Below are 9,464 nucleotides of genomic sequence, written 5' to 3'. Positions count from 1 at the left end.
ATAAATATTTTCTTCCCAGGGTGGATCCAACACGAGCTCCTCATACATTTCAGCTGAGGACAAAGCATGGATGAGAGCTAAGGTATGCTCACTTTACTGAGCTGCAGAGTACAGCAGCAAACACACAGTCTTGAAATTTACCCCCTAAACCCATGAGAACACAAATGCTACAGGAGTGTGTTGACACCATTTAGAGCAACCAGTTCTGCTGTCATTAGTCAATGACTGCACTGAATCAAGTGTTACAAAATACTAATACTCTGCACCAGTATAAATACCATTTCATGCATGAATTGTAATATTTCACCTGCAGATTTGAAAAAAAAGAGGCCTCAGTGCAGATAAAAAAATGCAAGTTAGTCTTGATTGGTACAGCTACTAAAATCCTCCAAACTGTCACTTAAATTACTCTTGTTTTCCTGTCTGCACATATCAGCAAACTGTCCCAGTAACAGGTGAATACATGGCCAGACCAAGGACGTGTCACACCTGGTGTGTCTCTGAAAAGAACTGCCCACAACACTTCTGTGACATCCCACTGCTCTGAAACTCACAGAGACAGAGAAGAGACTGTGCACAGAGAATGTTCAGCCAAGAGTGGCCCAGTTTGTTAATTGGCATGCCCTGAACACACATTCATCTCTTCACCCTGGGCAACATCCCCACCCAAAGCCATGAAGGTGGGGACTAAATACCTTTTGAGACTAAGTCAGTGAAGCTTGGAGAGCAATTCTGCTCAGACTAAGTAAAGCACAGAGCAGCAAGGCAGCCAAGTCTCTGTCCAGGCTCTATTGACTAGAGTAAGAACTACACCTCTACCTTTCAAAGTGAAGAAGAATACTCCTCTGCTGTTCTCTGAGCAAGAAAAAAGATTCTCAGAACAAGAGAGGTTTTGCCAGCTGAATCTCTGGACTCATGTCCCCAACAAAGGTTGCAGCAACACTTGGCTTTGATGAAAACACAGCAGGTATGGCATGGGAGAGTTTGGAGTGACAGCAGAGACCACAAGGCTGTGCAGCATTATCAGCCTCTCTGGGAACAAAAGGAAAGAGGTGCACAGAACAAAACAGACTGAACTGCACTGCGGTGTCAGAGAGAAGACATGCTAATTCTATCTCCTGATCATCCCTTCTCTTTTCAGAAGATTAAGATGATAGCTAAGTCCCTGAGCGCAAAAGGATAGGGGAAGGTAAAGCTCTAAGCTCTGAGAGCTCAGCACTCCCTGGAAAAGCTCTTGGCATGTGCAGTTTTCTCTGAGCATTATGGCAGTGAAGCTGTAACGCAGCTTGTGGGAGCTGTGAATGTGTCACCAGGCTGGACCTGGCTGCACAGCACGAGAGGCCAGTGCAGCCCAACAGCACATCAGCAGGCAACTGCTTCTGGCAGACTGACACACTGGGCTGGAGCAAATCAGAATCACAGAATCAACCAGGTTGAAAGAGATGTCAAAGATCATCGAGTCCAACCCTCCCGTGGTCACTAGCCCATGGCACTAAGTGCCACATCCAGTCTCAGCTTGAAAACCTCCAGGGATGGGGAATCCACCACCTCCCTGGGCAGCACATTCCAATGCCTGAGCACTCTCTCTGGAAAAAAATCTCTTCCTAATCTCCAACCTAACCCTCCCCTGGCAGAGCTTGAGTCTGTGCCCTCTTGTCCTGCTGCTGTTGCCTGGGAGAAGAGACCAACCCCCACCTGACTCCAACCTCCTGTCAGGGAGTTGCAGAGGGGGAGAAGGTCTCCCCTGAGCCTCCTCTTCTCCAGGCTGAACACCCCCAGCTCCCTCAGCCTCTCCTCATGCCACTTGTGCTCCAGTCCCTTCACCAGCCTCGTTGCCTTCAGTACTTCTGTCACTTGAATTTGACACTGCATTTTCAAGGTCAGAGGATAAACATTACCATGGTGTAAGAGAAAAATAGGAAGAGTTTTGCTTTTGTAGGGAGATAATGGAGGTAGTCCCAAAAAGCATACTGCAACAGCATTCTTCTCAAGAAGGCATGAATAATACACCTAGCATAGTGTAACTTGTGATTAATAATTAACACTGTAGTGCACAGTGCATGCTCATCTGCAAAACCCAGGGAACACTTCCATAGGTAGGTTTGCACTTCAGAGACTTTGCAAGTCTAGAGCTCTTGAGTTTGGGGAGGGTCACCTACCCTGTCTACCCAAACCACACATTTCACTGTACTTAGTTATTCTGAGGGCTCAGTGAGACCAAAGGGGAAGATGTGCTCCATGCCAGCTGTGGTGGGATGGACCATCACATGCCTGACCACGCAGGGCTTGCTGCAAAGTGTTCCAGAAAACATCAGGGAGATAAAAAGCACTATGGAGCAAAAGCAAGCATTATCCAGCTTCTGGATTAGAGACATGAAATAAAGCTCTGTGCTCTTCTCACCCTCTGCTCCCTTGCTTTTGCACGCACTCCTTCCTCCCCTTTGCTTTTCTTTGGCTAATCTCAGACTCTGGAGAAACATCTCGAAACAATTCCTCCTACTAAAAAGAACAGGAAAAGTGCTCTGATTTCATACAAATTAGGGAAGAAATCCCTTAGCTAAGTCCACTGAGAAAATGCGAGATATTTGCAGCCCTAAGAGTCTGCGAGCAGGAAGGAATGAGTGTGGAGAATAACAAAACACCTTTACAGTTTTGATAGGCATTTTCAGATTCAGCACTGCTTCAGAGATGTGATGGCTCCCAGAAGACACTGCATGCATGCCCATGTGCACGTAGGAGCCACTGCTTCACTGCAGGCAATGCAAAGCTGAACTCCACGAGTCAGCAAGAGCAACGTGGTTACCACCTCACTCGCCCTTCCAGTACAGAACCAGTACAGAACTGGTTTCAAAACCAGGGTTTGGTCATGCCTGGGGTCAGGAGGGACGATGCCAAAGTAACCCTTTCCAATGCTTACCTGGAAAGTTTCACAAGACATCGAGGATGACTCCGCGATTTTCCTATCTGGCTTATTTTTATCCTGATGTTGCTATAGAGGAAAAAATTAGGATGACATTTCTTCAATGAGGACAGTGTTTTCACAAACAGGTTGCCCAGAGAGGTGGTGGATGGTCAGGCTGGATGAGCAACCTGCTCTGGTTGAAGATGCTGCTGCCCATTGTGGGAGGGGCTGGACTGGATGGCCTTTTCCCTTCCAACCCAAACCACTCTGTGATTTACCTGCACTATGACCCCAAACCTTGTATTCCCAAACACTAACTTTGCACAGAAAAACAGCATTAGTCATGCAAACTGAAAATTAGGTATTTCCACTCCAATCCCTCCAAAAGGGCATTTTTAATTTTGTGCCACACAGTGTGAGGTACCACATTACCAGGGAATAGAGAAGATAGAGAGAGACTCCTCATCCAGCTGTACACCACAACGGCAAGCACGAGAACAGCCTAACTTCTCATCCTCTAGCAGCAGAAACTGCACCTTCTCCCTGTATCATTTGCTTCCTACATCGATATTGCTTCTGCACCCCCCGGGCAGCTCCAGGAATTCGCTCCTCCAGTCTCCCTTTCCTCTTCCCTTCCTGCCAGAGACTGAGGCAATTGCAGGACTGCGTTTCTGGACTAAGACACAGCAGGTGGATTTGTCACCGACACTCTGCCAGGTACTCTGTCTGGAGCCACACTTAGGTGCTCTCAGAAGTGGCTAAAAATGGGTGATACTCCTGAGGAACAGCAGAGACACAGAGAGGGGAAGAGGACAAAAGGAAGAGGTTGGGCAGCTGCCAACTGAAAGGCTCAAAGCAACGCCTTGTAGAGAAGGGCTGCAAATAAGGTGACTGGCATCCAGACTTTAATTCAGACAGCAGCAGGTCATGGAAATGAATGTGCCTTTAAATGGCAAGCAAGCATGGCACAGAAAGGTTTCAGCAACAAGCAGCCAACTGAGGAAACACTTCATCGCTGAAAACTAGCAGCTACTCAAAGTGGCTACCGTAAGATTATTTCCACAGTGGCTCCTGCTTGGTTCCTGTATTTATTTCCATAATGCCATGCAGACACCCAGAACTGGCAGGATGACTTGTTCAGAACACCCCAAACAAGTCCACACCCTAACCTTAACCACACATGATGTGATGTCTGATAGAGCCTGGCTAGACTCTCCTTCTGCTAAGATTGCTAGAAGCACAGCACAACACATACACTTTGTCACTGAGCAAAGGGGGAGCTTTGGCTCTCCCCCTCGGGCTGTGCCACACTCTCCACAATCCACAACCAGCACTAAACCCACAAAGTTTAATGGTTTCCCATCGGTGAGGCCTCACTCCTATGAAAGTTTAGATCAGTTTCACAAAACTCTGTACAAAGGCAAAGAACATGATGCTTTTTCAGTTTCAAAAAACACAGTCAATGGAAAACAGCACAAATATGTCAAAGATAAATCAAAATAGCTATTTACTTTTTAAAAAACAACCAAAGTACACAGAGCTTTGCACTACGAAATGTTGGCATTTGTCCCAAAATACAATAGAAATAAAATAACTAAAGATTACAGTGAAGGTTGAGCAGCAAAATCTTGTTTCTATTTATTTTAATCACTGTACAGACAAAACCGTAAGTGGAATTTCTGTGACATCAAAAATGGTTTCAGCTTCTGTTCATCGATCAAATTGTCCTCCTCCCCCTCAAGCTTACCTTAGGATTTGAGCTGTAAAATGAGCTCCTTCTACACTCACTTAATATTGCAAGTCTATTGAAAGGATGCTACAGAAATATCTGGAAATATTTGCTTATTACAGTACTGTAGGAATAGTTAGACCTAAGCAGAATTTCTGGGCTCAGTTCACCCTGCAGCACTGGCCCCACCATTAGCCTTTAAGCATGCATACCTAATTGTCTGGTTTGTATTCAAGCACTGCTCAGGAAAGAGGTAAGCAATGAGGCAATGATATCCATCAGGAGGATGCACTGACTGATGGGTTTGGAATGCCGGGACCAGAACACTCAGCTGGGAGTAAGCTTCATTTGCACTCCTGCTTGCTGCTGAAAGGGGAAGATATTGAGCATATGTGAGTCAGCAGCACAAACCCCATGGGGCAATATCACACAGATTGATTAACTGCTTGATTTGTATGCTGATGAGGCAAGTGCGTCAGCCTCTAATTTACATTCTGACTAACAGTAATGATGTGTTGGCTGAACACGGGTGAAATTATCTGAGCAAGGTGTAATAAAAAATAAACAAAGCCTTTCACTTAAAAGCTCTAACGAATTCTGATATAACCCAAACTCTGCTGAATGAGAACAGATGAGGTGAGGCCTGGTGGCACCCCAGAACCTGGACACCAAAAGAACAGTGCCAAGAGTGGATGACCCAGTGAGACAGAGCCTGGCACGCACATTTCATACCTGGCTGCTCACGTGTGCATGGGCTCTGAAGTACTTGGGGAAAGGTGGTTTGGGGGGGTTTGGTTACAAAGAGAAGAAAAAAGATGACAAATGTCTCCAACAGCCTCAGACAGTAACTCAGTCTTTCCTCTCACTTCACCAAACAGTTCAGAAACAGCATAAGAATATATTAAGCAGATCTGATTTGCAAATACCCATGGTTACATCAGCAAAAAGAGCTTGTATGAACAGAGAACATTTGAAACTATGATTATGAACATTCATAAACATGGGAACTTGCAGAGTCGAGAGAAGGTACAGCACAACATCGAATGGGAAAGAGAAACCAGAAGAGCAAGTCTCTCTGCCCAGCAGCAGGCTGTGCCAAACGAGTCTCCATCAGTCTCTCTCCATTTACTACTCCCAACACCTGAAGCCAGTGACACACAGCACAGACACCAGGTCAATGAAATGTCTGACAAGGTCTGTGGAGCTCAAGGAAACAGTGGCAGAAGTTGAAAAGGACCCTGGAGGAAAAGAATGCAACAGAATAAAGGCAATAAGCAGCCTCTATCTGAAATCCAGCAGACTACTGTCACCAGGACCTGAGCTCCTTACTCCTGGTTCTGGAGCCAACAACAACAAGCAGATGCTGTTTCCCTGAGCCTCGAAGGACCATGAAGGGTGAAAGAATGACAATGTGCACTTGGATCATCCTGCTGGGAAGGACTAATGATAGAGCAAAAAGGCATCGAGGAAAGCAGTAGCAGGGAATGAGAAAGCATTGACACAGCAGTTCATGCCAACTGGCTATGCTGCACAGTTCTGCCCCAGGCACCTGGAGAAGAGCAAGGAGGACAGGAGACAACAGAAAACACGTCAGTGTAACGCAATGGAAGCGACGCTGGGCAGTGGAAAACAGGGTCTCTGTGTACAGTGAAGCCTTGGACACATCTCCTGCATTCCTACCATGATCTGCCTCACTTGGGCTCCTGAAATTTCACCGATTCCACGCAGTACTGTTCTGCAACAGCACTGGTGTGTGAGTCAGTGACCTGTCAGAGTTCTGGCAGGGCACAACCACCACAGCAGGAACCAGAGTACCAGCTGAGCTGCACTGGGAGGCTCTGTGTTTTCAAAACCCTACAGGGGTGAATTAACATAAGGACACTTGCCTCCCTCCCCACCCTGGATAACAAGCTGTTACTGGATGGTACTGCCTTCGGCTGGGGCTGGCAGTGGTGAGGGAGAGAGCAGTGCAGAAAGGTCTGCAGAACCTCCAGCCTTCAGCACACAGAGATCAAGGGCTTGGAGGTATTTTAAGGTTTGCCTAAGACAGGTGGAAATATATTAATCCCGAACACTGCATTAGAAGTGAAACAGCGCTTAAAAACAAAGCTGAAAATTAACCATGTTAGAACCAGATTGTTTTTCCTTGCTCCACCTGCAATAACCTGCTGGAGTTAGCTGCTGACACAGCCTGTGCACAGGAAACACCTCATGAGCATATTGAAGTTACAACTAAATTCAGCCTTCTAGAACTCAGATATGAAAAAGAAATGTCACACAACACCTTCTCTAGAAGGGAAACAGCCCAACAATTAAATGTTTCAAAGGGGAGAATCTCACAGACATTTCTATCAATACAGAGACATTTACAGTATTTTGAAGACCTTTATGCTTTTTATGAAGGGAGAGGGTTATAATATGAAATTGTTACTGAAGTTATGAAGTTATATTTCCAAAATGACATGGATACATTTATATCCTTGAGAAAAGTCAAGGAATTTGGAAAAAAACCATAACACGGTCACCTATCTTACCAAAAGCATTGGATGAGTGGGTTCCCAGCTGAACCCAGGCACTGAATTCCCTCTCATCTCCTTTCTGAAGAGAGCTGGTATACATGAGGGTAAAATGACACAGACAAATCTGAACCATGTATTGTAAAGAAAAACGTGTTCCCTTTACATGGAAGATGTTTCAGCTGGGTGATGCCTCCTTATTTCTAAGGGACAGTGGCACGTGAAGACAGTCACTGACTGCCTGAGCATGGCTGAACCAGAGCACTCAGACACTGCACATCTCTCAGCTGCACGGGAGGCAGAGCAGTGGGACACCTGCAGCCAAAGGTCTTCTAAAGTCCTTGCAACTTTCAGCAGTTACAAGAATACTAAAATCCCAAGTCCACAGTTCTACAGCCAGGCACTGTAGGGGACTGCACTAGAAGGAATGAGCACAAGGGGCACAGGGAAGAAATCACTCCATTTGTACAAAGACAGGCAGAAACCAGCACTGTCAAGAACAGAGAGACAGCTGTGTCCTCTAACACAAGCACCAAAGGCAGAGGGTTGTCTGAGACTAACAAGTGAACTCCTCCAAGGAATTGTACTGTGAGAATGTCAGGCCTTTGCTGCAAACCACACCTCTCACCCTCCAGCCTGGGACACTGCATCCCTGAGTCTGTCCTACACACCCACTGCAATCTGTTTGATGTGCAAACAGCTGATACCAAAGGGGTGTGACACCAAGCAGGATGAGCAGCTTGACTGAAGCTACCTCAGAGCTATAAAGTCAGTTCTACCTGTCTCTCCTCACCTGAGTACAAGAGTTGGTACCTTATGTGAAACTGAGACATGTGGGTAAGGGGAAAATCCCTAAGGGAATCCCAGCATTGGCTTGCCAACTCTATTTCAATCAGGAAGAATACACTTCAAGGCAATCCAAGCAGAAAAACAATTAACCTTTGCACAGGAAAGCTTTAACTGAAACAAAGCTGTTGTTTTTAGACAAAAATCCTAAACCAACACTTTGTTTATCTTCTCACCAGTGCCAGAAGTATGGAGAGGACAAAACTGTAACAGACTACAACCCCAAGGTGTGCTACAACCACAACGACCTATGTGACAAAGCATTAGCTACCTTAACACAATACAGGCTCCAGCTATTTCCTGCTGGAAATGTCTAACACTTCTGTATGTGTACACAGCATACACACACACACACACACAGTATTGAACACGTACACAGCATACACACACACACACACAGAGTATTGTCAGTGAGACTGTCCCTGCCATTCTGACTCTCATTTCCCCATTTCATAATGTCCCAGTTTGCTGTGTGCATGCATCAAATCTAAGAACTTACTAATCACCACCATTAATGAGTTCCTACAACTGACGACACAAGAAATGTTTTTTCAAACTGAAAGGAATAAACATTTTAAAAGTGCGAGTGCTTGACATTCATCAATAAAGAACTCTAGTTCTATCTAAGCTCCTCGATTACCTTGTCCACAACAGCTTTTCCATTCATCAATAAAGAACTCTAGTTCTACCTAAGCTCCTCAATTACCTTGTCCACAACAGCTTTTTTCTCCCACCGAGTCACGGAGACTACTCTCCACAGCCTATCCTTGCATTCCAGGCTCCTCCCAACCTCTCCAAAATATGGAGAGTGCATTACACCTGAAAGAATAACTCTTACTGCTGAGAAACTAGGACACAACACAAAGACCTGCAGTGAATTCTGTTAAGGTTCATTTCAAAGGAATGAAATTGACACTAATTGAAGGCGGCAAAACTTGTGACTCCGCCACTGTTGAGGGCTGAGGATCAGGGACTCATCTCAGCTGGAAAAGACCTCTGAGACCAGCGAGTCCAATCTGTGACCCATCACCACTTTGTCAACAAGCCCATGGCACTGAGTGCCACGTCCAGTCGTTCCCCAACACCTGCAGGGCTGAAGACTCCACCACCTCCCTGGGCAGCACATGCCAACACCTTAGAGAATGCAGGTTAGCACTGGAGATAAGAATCCTCCGAGTCCCTTCCCAGGGCGTGGTAACTCTAAAGCATAGCCAGGCACGCAAATAATGGAACACACACACACACACAGGGTGTTACAGGAGCTCCAGGGCAGACTGCCAAAGCATTCACTTCCATCTACAACCACACAACTGCACGGACAGGGAGGCGTGTGGGGAATCTGCTCCCAGTATCTCACCCCACGGCACTGCACTGGGCAGAAAGCAGGGACACGGGCACTCCACCCTGCTCAGGCACCGAGTATGGCAGAGCTGCCTGCGAGGATGACAGACTCATCTCTCGCTCGCAGGGC

This window comes from Acanthisitta chloris, unplaced genomic scaffold (assembly GCF_000695815.1).
Source record: "Acanthisitta chloris isolate BGI_N310 unplaced genomic scaffold, ASM69581v1 scaffold5283, whole genome shotgun sequence".
NCBI lineage: Eukaryota > Metazoa > Chordata > Aves > Passeriformes > Acanthisittidae > Acanthisitta > Acanthisitta chloris.
The sequence above is the reverse complement of the archived record's forward strand: the minus strand, read 5'-3'. Positions refer to the sequence as shown.